We start from the raw sequence: 10,512 nt of genomic DNA, 5'->3' as shown, positions 1-10,512 counted from the left end.
AGACATTCATTTGGTGCCAGGTTTTCTTTTCTTTAACTATGTCCAGGTTAACATGGCACCACTGTATCTAAATATTATCCCATTACAATAAAATATATATATGCGTACAAAACAAAACAAAACCAAACAAAACCAACAAACAAAAAAGGAAAAAAAAAAGAAAAGGAAATTTGAAATGGTATTTATGTCGGTAACTGTTTTATTAGACAAAAATTCTTTACACATGAACACCCCCCCCCCCCCCCCCCAAAACCTCTTAACAAATCACATTCAATGGTACCCCAAAATCACTTGGTTCCTTACATAGTTTATTAACTTGGTAGTTGCAATACAGAATTAAATACACAAATTCATAATAATAATAATAATAATAAAAAAAGACAATGGCAGGATAAATTAGCACAATTATTACATTGAAACTCGAATTGTTTATGTATATTAAATTATCTCCTACCACTGTGATTATTGCTGGAACATCATATAACACAGTTTACAAAAAAAGTAAAAATATCTGTAAACCATATAGTAAGTAATTTCATTAATAATTAAAAGTAATAATGATAGAAATTGTAAGGCTTCCATGTAATTAACATTAAAATATAAAATATACATTATTTAACTTGTTCGTGCACGGAGTATTATAATAACCAACTTCTGTAATTCCTCAAAGCAACCGGCAACACTGTGAAGACTGCTGCAGAGCTGTTACATGTATGTTGTTAAGTTTCCATTGCACTTTTTTGCTGCGGAATATTCTTCTTTTTCCCCCATGACGAGTATTTTGCCATAGACATTTTCATAACGAAAGAATGCCTTCAATAAAAATTGAATCACATTTGCAGAGATCAAAATACGGCTCTGCAGCGGTCGTACACAAAAGTGACAATTTTATTTAAAAGACACGAGAGCAAATATTAAGTACCGGCTTTACCATTTCCATTCTAAGGACCCGATCCCTAGAGCATGGATGCTGACTGCCCTGCCCTTTTAATGTCACTGCTTATGACGTACCGTGCAGTTACCGATAATATTGAAAATAAAATGAGACAGAATCTTGTAAATTTTTTAGTTTATAATTTATTGTTGAATAATACAAAGATTAAGACCCTGTTTATCTACACTGCACAAGAATAACCTCTGGATTTCAGGCAAGATAATAATAAAACTGTAATATCAGCTTTCAGCAATGTCAAAAACTAAATTATTATTATTATTTCTTAAAATTAACTCAATGTTGCCACTGTCAACAGGTATCATTCAGTTATCAGCACCAACAAAAGATTTATATGATGTCTATGAAAATAAAAATCCCCAATAATTTCTTTTAGATGAGATGGGAAACTATTTTTTAACAAAAGTGCAGGTAAAAAATATTGTGATATAAGATTAAAATGAAAAATATATGTCAATTACTGTAAACTGTCCTTAATTCCATGTGGTCGGTGGGTAAGTACATTTTATGTTATTAGTAGGGACAGTAAAAAAAGAAAGAAAAGACCCCCCACTCCTTTCTCCCCCAATAAATTATGGGCAGGGAAACAACAATCAAAACACATTATTTGATATCTATGAGTCGGTGATGAATTAACAAATGTAGTTTGTTTTAGCATTCGCAACAGCAAAAGATGATATATGTTAAAGGGACATAACCCTAGTTTTTAAACACTAAGGCATATTTTTTTTTTTTTAACTGTTTTTGATAACTGAAATCATACTTTACTTAGATTTTATGGTTTAGATTATTCATTTTTGTACATTTGAAGTGTTTTTGGTCATCCTGGTGTTTTTAATATAACAAAATTAATTTCTAATATTTTTAAAAACGCATGTGCGTCTGAGAAGTAACAGTTATGGAGTCGAGTTTTAGTCTATTTTTAGAAGGTATTCCACCATTTCAAAGTCACAGACTCATGTTTCACTCAATCGTAACTGTATCCAAATGTGTTACAGGTTTGTAGATTATCTATACTTAGTGTTAATTTTCACGGGTTGAAACTAGGGTCTGTCCCTTTACATTTTCCAACAAAGCTGTGACATGCCTTTCAATAGATGCTGACAAAATACATAACATTTTGCATAATATGACCAAGATGATCATACCGTATTAACAAGACTACAATGTTAAAAATAGCTGGAAGAAAACAATAGAAGATTATCTCTAGGGTTAAACTGATGATATGGTGCAGTTAGTAATGAAGTCATTAAACTGTGGTTTAAAGGGACATTGCTGAGTTTGCTGCATTGTAAGATGTTTCCGACTAATAAAATATTTCTACGATTAAACTTACATATTAAATTAAAAACATTTGTTTAGAATATCAGTGTCTGTATATTCAATGTGTTTCTGGTCATCTTAATATTTGTAAGAAGCACAAACTAGAATGTACGTACGAAAAAATTGTTTTTAGGAAATAAAATGAAATTTAACCTAGTACAAATATCAGAACGATCAGAAACACGTTTAATATATAGCCACTGATATTTTATGCAGAAAAATATATTTGATATGTAATTACAGTCGTCAAAAAGTCTCTGTTAGTTGATAACATCTTAAACATTGCAGCAAACTCAGGAATGTCCCTTTAACAAGGTTAACCAAAAGTAAGCGAGGTTCTGGTACTAACAAAAACAAATAATGATGTGATATGGTTAAACCAGCAGAACAATAATTGTGCTTTTAGCCTGATAAATCATATTAATAATAATATAACACAAAGGCAAATCATAATGAATCATGATCCGGTAAGCTATTTCAAATGAAAACAAATGTCATTAATTTATTTATGTTGATGAAACTACCAAGTATAAATTCTAAAACTGCGTGGACATTTGGTCTTTGTAATAAAAACAAAAAACGTATCTCTCTTCACTTCTTAACGTGTCTTTATTTCTTGATATTTGTAAACTGGAAATCATTCATAAGGAATATCATTAATATATTCTTGCTCTCTATCCCTGATTATGGCTGTTTATAGAATTCATATCAAACAAGTGAAAAGGCCAGGGGGAGAGAGAGGCAACCGAATAGTTAATAGTTTAAAACTCCTTAAACGGTTAAGAAGACAATTTTCTTTAAATTTCTATTAAAAAAAAAATCAGATTGTTTTTGGGGGGGCGGGGGGGGGGACTGCCCTACCTTGCCCCCCTCCTCACTAGCTACAGCCCTGAAGGCAATTGTAATACCAGCCACTTGGCTCCAAAAAAGTAATAAAATAATAAAGAATGAATAACCCTTTTGTTGTTATATTTAGCCTTCTAGTAACCATCTAATTAATTTAGTGGGCTTTAACATTTCTCCATTCTTATCTATTGTAAACCAAAGAAATACGCTTTGTAATCTACAGGCCACACACTAAAAGAAAATCATTAATACAAAGATGCAAAGAAACACAAAACACAGCCTATGTGGAGGTTAGGTTTCAAATCAAAAGTAAATCTACAGTTTATACATTACAAAATACAAAAAACATTGAATCATACAAAAGCGTGAATAGCACATATACTAGAACAGTGGTTTGTCAACCTTTATACTGAGGAATGGAGTATATTAACTCTGCTACAGAGACTGGCCTTAGCTTGATGTTATAGTTACAAGTTTTTCACTAACACAATTGATATTAAGACTAACATTAAATGTTTAATACATTTTCTTGTTATTAATATTAAGACTAACATTAAATGTTTAATACATTTTCTTGTTATTAATATTAAGACTAACATTAAATGTTTAATACATTTTCTTGTTATTAATATTAAGACTAACATTAAATGTTTAATACATTTTCTTGTTTAGAATGTCAGAATCCGTATTAACAATGTGCTTCTTATCAACCTAATATTTGAAGTAGCTTGAAGTGGATTCTAAATATTGTATGTCAAGGCCGTAGCTAGGATTTTTTGTATGGGGGACAACTGAGTTGTTAATAGTCTAAAACTCCTTAAATGGTTAAGAAGAGAAGTTTCTTTAAGTTTCTATAAATTGTTCTGAATTTTGTTAGGGGGGTGGGGGTGGGAGGCTGCCCTCCCTTGCACCCCCCACTAGCTACGGCCCTGATGTATGAATTTAATTTTTTTTTTAAATTAGCCAGTTAACTATCACACACACACCAAAAAAACATAATGGATACACAGGTACTGATATTCTGAACAAAAATTTATTTAGTATTTAATTTTTGTCATTATTAGTAAGAAATAATTTACAATGGCAGGAAACACAGAAATGTCTCTTTAAATTACTAAGTAATTAAATGTGCATTATAACCATTAAAGTTAAACGTCATCCTATTGGTCCAGCCATAGAAATGGGAGTAAATCAAATTTTTTGATGAATGTAAAATGATGTTGTCAGAGAAAGTCACACTTAATATCACTTTATATGCATAGTTTGCATTATTGAGAATTATGGTTCAAAACAAAGAATTTAAAATAAAATATGAACTTGTTGGTGTTTTTATTAATAAGTATGTTTTAAATTTAATTACATGTATAGGATTATCTGTTATTTCTTTTACATTCATTGGGGTATGAACAAAGTTATTTTGTTTAATGACACCACTAGAGCACATCGATTTATTAATCATCGGCTATTGGCTTTCAAATATTTGGATATTTTGACTAGTTAAGAAACAAAAAGGAAAAGAAAAAAAGGCACGACAGACTTCAATGCAAATGATTTCACCCATTCACACAATTTGTGCTTACTTTTTTTTTTTTTTTGAAAAACCTGATGAACCTAAAATAAATAACAGACAATCATTAATTACCGAAGCTCTCCTGTACAATCGAAAAGCCGTTGTTGTGGATGACGCTGATCCAGACAGATGGTGCTGACACACTGAGCTAGAAGACGTATTTACAAAGCGGCCCTATTTCTACTCCATCCTACTCTAATTATTATTATTAAAATACACTGATATGTAGCTTTGTGCCCAACACCTGTTTGTAGAATGTACAGATTTACAATCCACAGTCACCCTTAAAACAATAATAATAATAATAATAATATAATAATATAATAATCATAGTTTTCTGTAACCCAACTCATCATTAAGTGGTTATATTTATTTTTAGATATAAAATCTGGACTATAATCCGTCCCATCCTCCTACAATTTAAAAAAAAAAAAAATTGGTAAATAATTTCAGTTTTGTTTGACGCAAGAAGAAAAGTAAATAAAAGTGTTTTGGAAATAACCAAAAAACCACTATTTTTGTGTCCAATTTAGAAAACAATCGACTCAAAAATAAATAACTTGCAGCAAATTCCATAGAATGAAAAATGGCATTCTCTGTAGGACAGACTATAGAATGGTAAATCTATGAAGGCTCACATCTTAAAGAGACATACCCTAGTTTTTACACGCTAAGGCATATTTTTCACTATTAGAGCCGTTTATGATCACTGAAATCAAACATTACTTATATTGTATTGTTTATATTATCCACTTCTGTACAACCGAAGTGTTTCTAGTTATCCTGGTGTTCTTAATACCACAAAATGCATTTTTCATATTTTTTAAAACACACGTGCATCTGAGAAGTAATGATTATGGAGTTGCGTTTTTGTCTATTTTTAAGGATTTTTCAACGTCACAAATACTTGTTTCACTCTGTTGTATCCAAATTTGTTACAGGTTTGTAAATTAGTGTCCATTGCTATGGGTTGAATCTAGAGTCTAGGTGAAAATTATGCCTTAAGTGTTTAAAAACTAGGTTCTGTCCCTTTAATTACTGGAAAGTGAAAAAGTCAAGTGTTAAGTATGGATTCACATTATGCACAGCATGCAAGCCAAATTCGAAGAAAGGAAAACTAAAGAAAAGAATGAATGAATGTATTATGACTGAAGTAAAAATTGAGGTAACTGTTATATATAGTGAGTTGGGTCACAGAAAACAGCAGTTTTTAAGGATGACTATATATATATAATTATATAACAAAACAATATTAACAAGACATAACAAACCATTAACAGTGTAATTAATTAACAAGTCACAAATGGGGGACAAATACATTTTGTACAGACTCAGGTTTTTTTCTTCCCATTATGTGTTGAGTACCAGCCAACTTAGAAAATCTCTTGATAAATATGTCTGACAATACATCATACATGGTAACAAACATAACATTTAACCTTTACGGAAAAATAAATAATTAGCAATATTAAGAAAAAAACATCATCCGCATGTCTATAATAGTAGTAGAAAAAAACATGATTAAATTTGTATACTGGTATATGTACAGAAAGAACCGCAACCTTGCATAGTAGGTGCTAAATCAATAGCACTTAGAAACAGCTGGTTAAAATATATAGCATCATCGATTAATTAGAACAGTCCCAACTGAACTGAAATCTCACGGTCTGTTACAACTTGGAGGACACCAACACCATTAGTTCATCCAGCTAACTAAAACTCTATTAAGGTGCCTATATCCAATGAAGGCTCAAGCACGACCATCCCGATCGCCACCTCTGACAAATAAGTTTGTTTTGTTTAACGACACCACTAGAGCACATTGATATATTAATCATCGGCTATTGGATGTCAAACATTTCTTAATTCTGACTTGTAGTCAATAGACGAAACCCGCTACATTTTCTTAATGCAGCAAGGGATAATTTTTATGCACTTTCCCACAGACAGGAAAGCACATACTATGGCCTTTGACCAGTTGTGGTGCACTGGTTGGAACGAGAAAAAACCCAGTCAGTTGAACGGATCCACTGAGGTGATTCGATCCTGCGGTGCAAGCACCTCAAGCAAGCACTCAACCGACTGAGCTAAATCCTGCCCCACTCTGACAAACGTTCATTAGTTTATCCGGGCTGACACCATTTTATATTCACAGGCCATAGGATTTCAACCTTCATAGGAAACACTTTTTCGTTTCTGTGCCTTGTGATCATGGGAACCCTTCGGAAACTGTTTTATTATTTTTATTGAAGAGTTGTACTCAATATAATAATCGTGGGAAACAAAATTTTGATTCTGTGATTTTATTGCCACGTAACCCGAACCGATCATTACTGTGAAATACGAAGGCCTGTATTCAGGTGACGAGATGTAGTCCAGTGGTTGAGTGTTCGCCTGAGGTGTGAATCACATTGCCATAGATAGGCACTGGGGTTTTCCCCTGTCCCATCAGGTGTACTACAACTGGTACAACAAATGCTATGGTATGTACTGTCCTGTCTAAAAAAAGTACATATGAGTACATAAAGATCCCATGCTGCTTTTTGTTTAGTGTAGCCCATGAGATGGCAGTAGGTTTTTCTTATTCTCTCTCACTTTCCCTGTTTGTGTTTGTCTGTCTGTCTGTCTGTCTTTCTCTCTTGACCAAGTGTCAAAATAACGGTATGTTTAGGTGTGTTCTCATTATGCGATTATTCGCACCATCTTGTCACATGCGATCAAACTGAATGACATGCGATCAAACTGAATGACATGCGATCAAACTGAATGACATGCGATCAAACTGAATGAAAGGTCATCGGTGGATAAAGGATAATAGTGGCTTTGATGAGAGCTATTGATGGTAATCTTCAAGTTGGACTGGTCAGTAAGATCTAATTTCAGTTAAGTCTGCAATAAGGGCTGTTCTAGAACTAACCACAGGGTGGGGAGGGTGGGGATGCACTGCAGACAATATTTTATGACTGGGTCTGCCAAATTTGTTTACCCACATGCATGATTTAATAACATTTTTATTTTGCAGGTGGTGGTTTATAATCAGAATTCCATGGAATTAAATATCTTACATATAATAAAACAATTCGGTGTACTGTGATGAACATCCTATAAACTGTATCCTTCAACTATAAACCAAGTTTCATTAACCTAGGACTTACTGTTAATGAGAAACTGATTTAAAGGCAAAACTTTAATGTTAAATTTTAACTCAAAATTATTTTATTAAAAATGTTTAATTAATTAATTTTTAATTCTTTTCACATGAACTGTCATTAATACCCATAGGTGCAACTATAAACCAAGTTTCATTGAACTAGGACTTACAATTTGTGAGAAACTGATTTTAATGTGAAACATTAATGTTAAACTTTAACTCAAAATTATTTTAATTAAAAATGTTTAATTAATTAATTTTTAATTCTTTTCACATGAACTGTCATTAATTCCCATAGGTGCAACTATAAACCAAGTTTCATTGAACTAGGACTTACAATTTACGAGAAACTGATTTAAACACAAAACTTTAACGTTAAAATTTAACACATAATGTTCTATACTATATTTTGAGGTTCTAAGTTGAGAGGTGAGATAAAAAATGTCATGTGCCCTCCTCCTCCCCTCCCTCTCCCAGTGATTAATTCTGGATCAGCCCTATGTAGCGACTTCTTTCCTACCGAGTATTATTATGCATACACACTGGACATGTGTTTGTATATGTATAAATACACACATTATTACACAGAGCCACCAGATATTACAATAGAAAACAGGCAAGTCTTATTGACAAGTATAATACACTGTGTGACAAGTAAATTATTACACATACCATATTACTACCATACAAGTGTAATGAGTATATAACATAAAATATTAAAAAACCCACTGAAATGTTCTTTTCAAAAGTTCGGGTTTGCTCACATCAAAAAGTTCTGTGTTTTATCCTTGAGTCCATCTATATTTTGTTCCAAGAGAGGATAACTCTATCATGAATATCAGATCTCAAAAGTAAAAAACCCCAAAAAAAAAAAAAAAAGAAATAAAACCCAAAGGGCTATAACTCATTGCAGAATAGATATACCAACAGGTTAATAATATTATTGCCATCATATGATGATATTAACTTACAAAAACATCAAAGTAATCCCATACAAAATGTCTGACTGTCAAATATTTATGATGGACAGAATTAAAATATGTTTTACACCTATATGGGTGAAAACGTAAGTACAAGCAAATGACTAGTCCATGACTAATGTTAAGTTACATGCAACTGGTTACAGTGGCTGATGTTAGGGGGGGGGGCCTCAGGGGTCCGGGCTCCCCCTAAATTGTGCGACAGATAAATATATACGTATTTTTGTTTTTTGTTTTTTTTGTTGGAGAATCCGAGGAACAACTACTGGCTGGGACGTAGCCCAGTGGTAAAGTGCTCATTTGATGCACGGTCAGTTTGGGATCGATCCCCATCGGTGGGCCCATTGGGCTATTTCTCGTTCCAGCCACCTGGTGGAACTTTCTATCAGTAAAAAAAACCCTGAACATTTCTATCCAGTATTCAGAAAGTTGTCGACTCAATGCAGATGCAAAATATATAGCAGCTACATATATTAAGAACTTCTGACATCACTTAATGGATGAATTTTAATTAAATAAAATGCAAGATTTTCACTTAAGAGACTGGTCAGAGAATTTGGAGAATGGGGGAATTAAAAAAAAAAAATTCAACCAACAGTAAAGTCCCCATTACTATTCCATATCTATGTTCCATTAGCACTTTGACAAAGGCATTAACTGGAGTATGAAATTACACAATTTCATTGGAAATCCACAACCTAAGCATACGAGGCAGGGGGGTAACTGCCTCCCCTCCTCCCCCCCCCCCCCTCCTCCGAGTTGGAGCAAATCCTCTAATTCTGGTAAAAATTAGCTTGCCTGAAACCTTTTCACTATTTATTTCCATCTTCCTACCCACAATATTAGTTGTAATCCATGAAAGAATGTACAGTGATTCGTTTACAACCCTATATAGCCATTTTGGCAGTAAAGCTGGTGCAAAATAAATGTTGCTTTTCAGATGGAGGCATTTTTGTTTAATTCTGGGCAAAAAAACAATCTGCCCCAACCCCCCTACAAAAATGGAAGCCTGTACGCCTATCATCCACAACACCAGAGAATGAATCTGTGTCACTTAAAAGATATTCTCTTACTACAGTAACTGTAAGTAACCTAAGTTATTTTGCATAGAAACGTATTGCAACAATGTTTTATCCAATAACAAAGAAACAATATTCAGATAAGATTCGCTGTGTACCTCTTACATTGCTTTATAATGACTATCATTTGCTGCTTAATATTTTTTTATCTATCTTGAAGATATTACATGGTAGTTTACAGTGTTCGAGATTAACGGTATTCTGATATCCCGGGGATACCAGAATTTAATTTTGGATACCAGACTTCAAGAATCCAGTATCCCACCGGTATACCATATAATGTTGTTAGATTTTTAATCCTGCGTTTTTATTTTTCGTTGAAACAATGCAAGTCATCATTTACTGGCGAAGTTAAGTAACAGTATTTTCGAGCTCATACCCAGTCTAATGCTATGCCGTAATAATATTTCCCCCATCTTGTACCCAGTCTAATGCTACACCGGAAAAAATAGCGGCATAGCAATAGACTGGGAACCGCTAAGTTGCTATTGTTTTTGTTGGAAGTTTCCTCCCTTCAAATTTTATTTGAGATATTGATTCCACAGAAAATTGATACAGGTAGCTTTATCATTAGTAATGTCAGAAACACTTATATAGATTACTGCTAAATA

The sequence above is a fragment of the Gigantopelta aegis genome, chromosome 15 (assembly GCF_016097555.1).
Source record: "Gigantopelta aegis isolate Gae_Host chromosome 15, Gae_host_genome, whole genome shotgun sequence".
NCBI lineage: Eukaryota > Metazoa > Mollusca > Gastropoda > Neomphalida > Peltospiridae > Gigantopelta > Gigantopelta aegis.
This window is presented reverse-complemented; position numbering follows the sequence as displayed.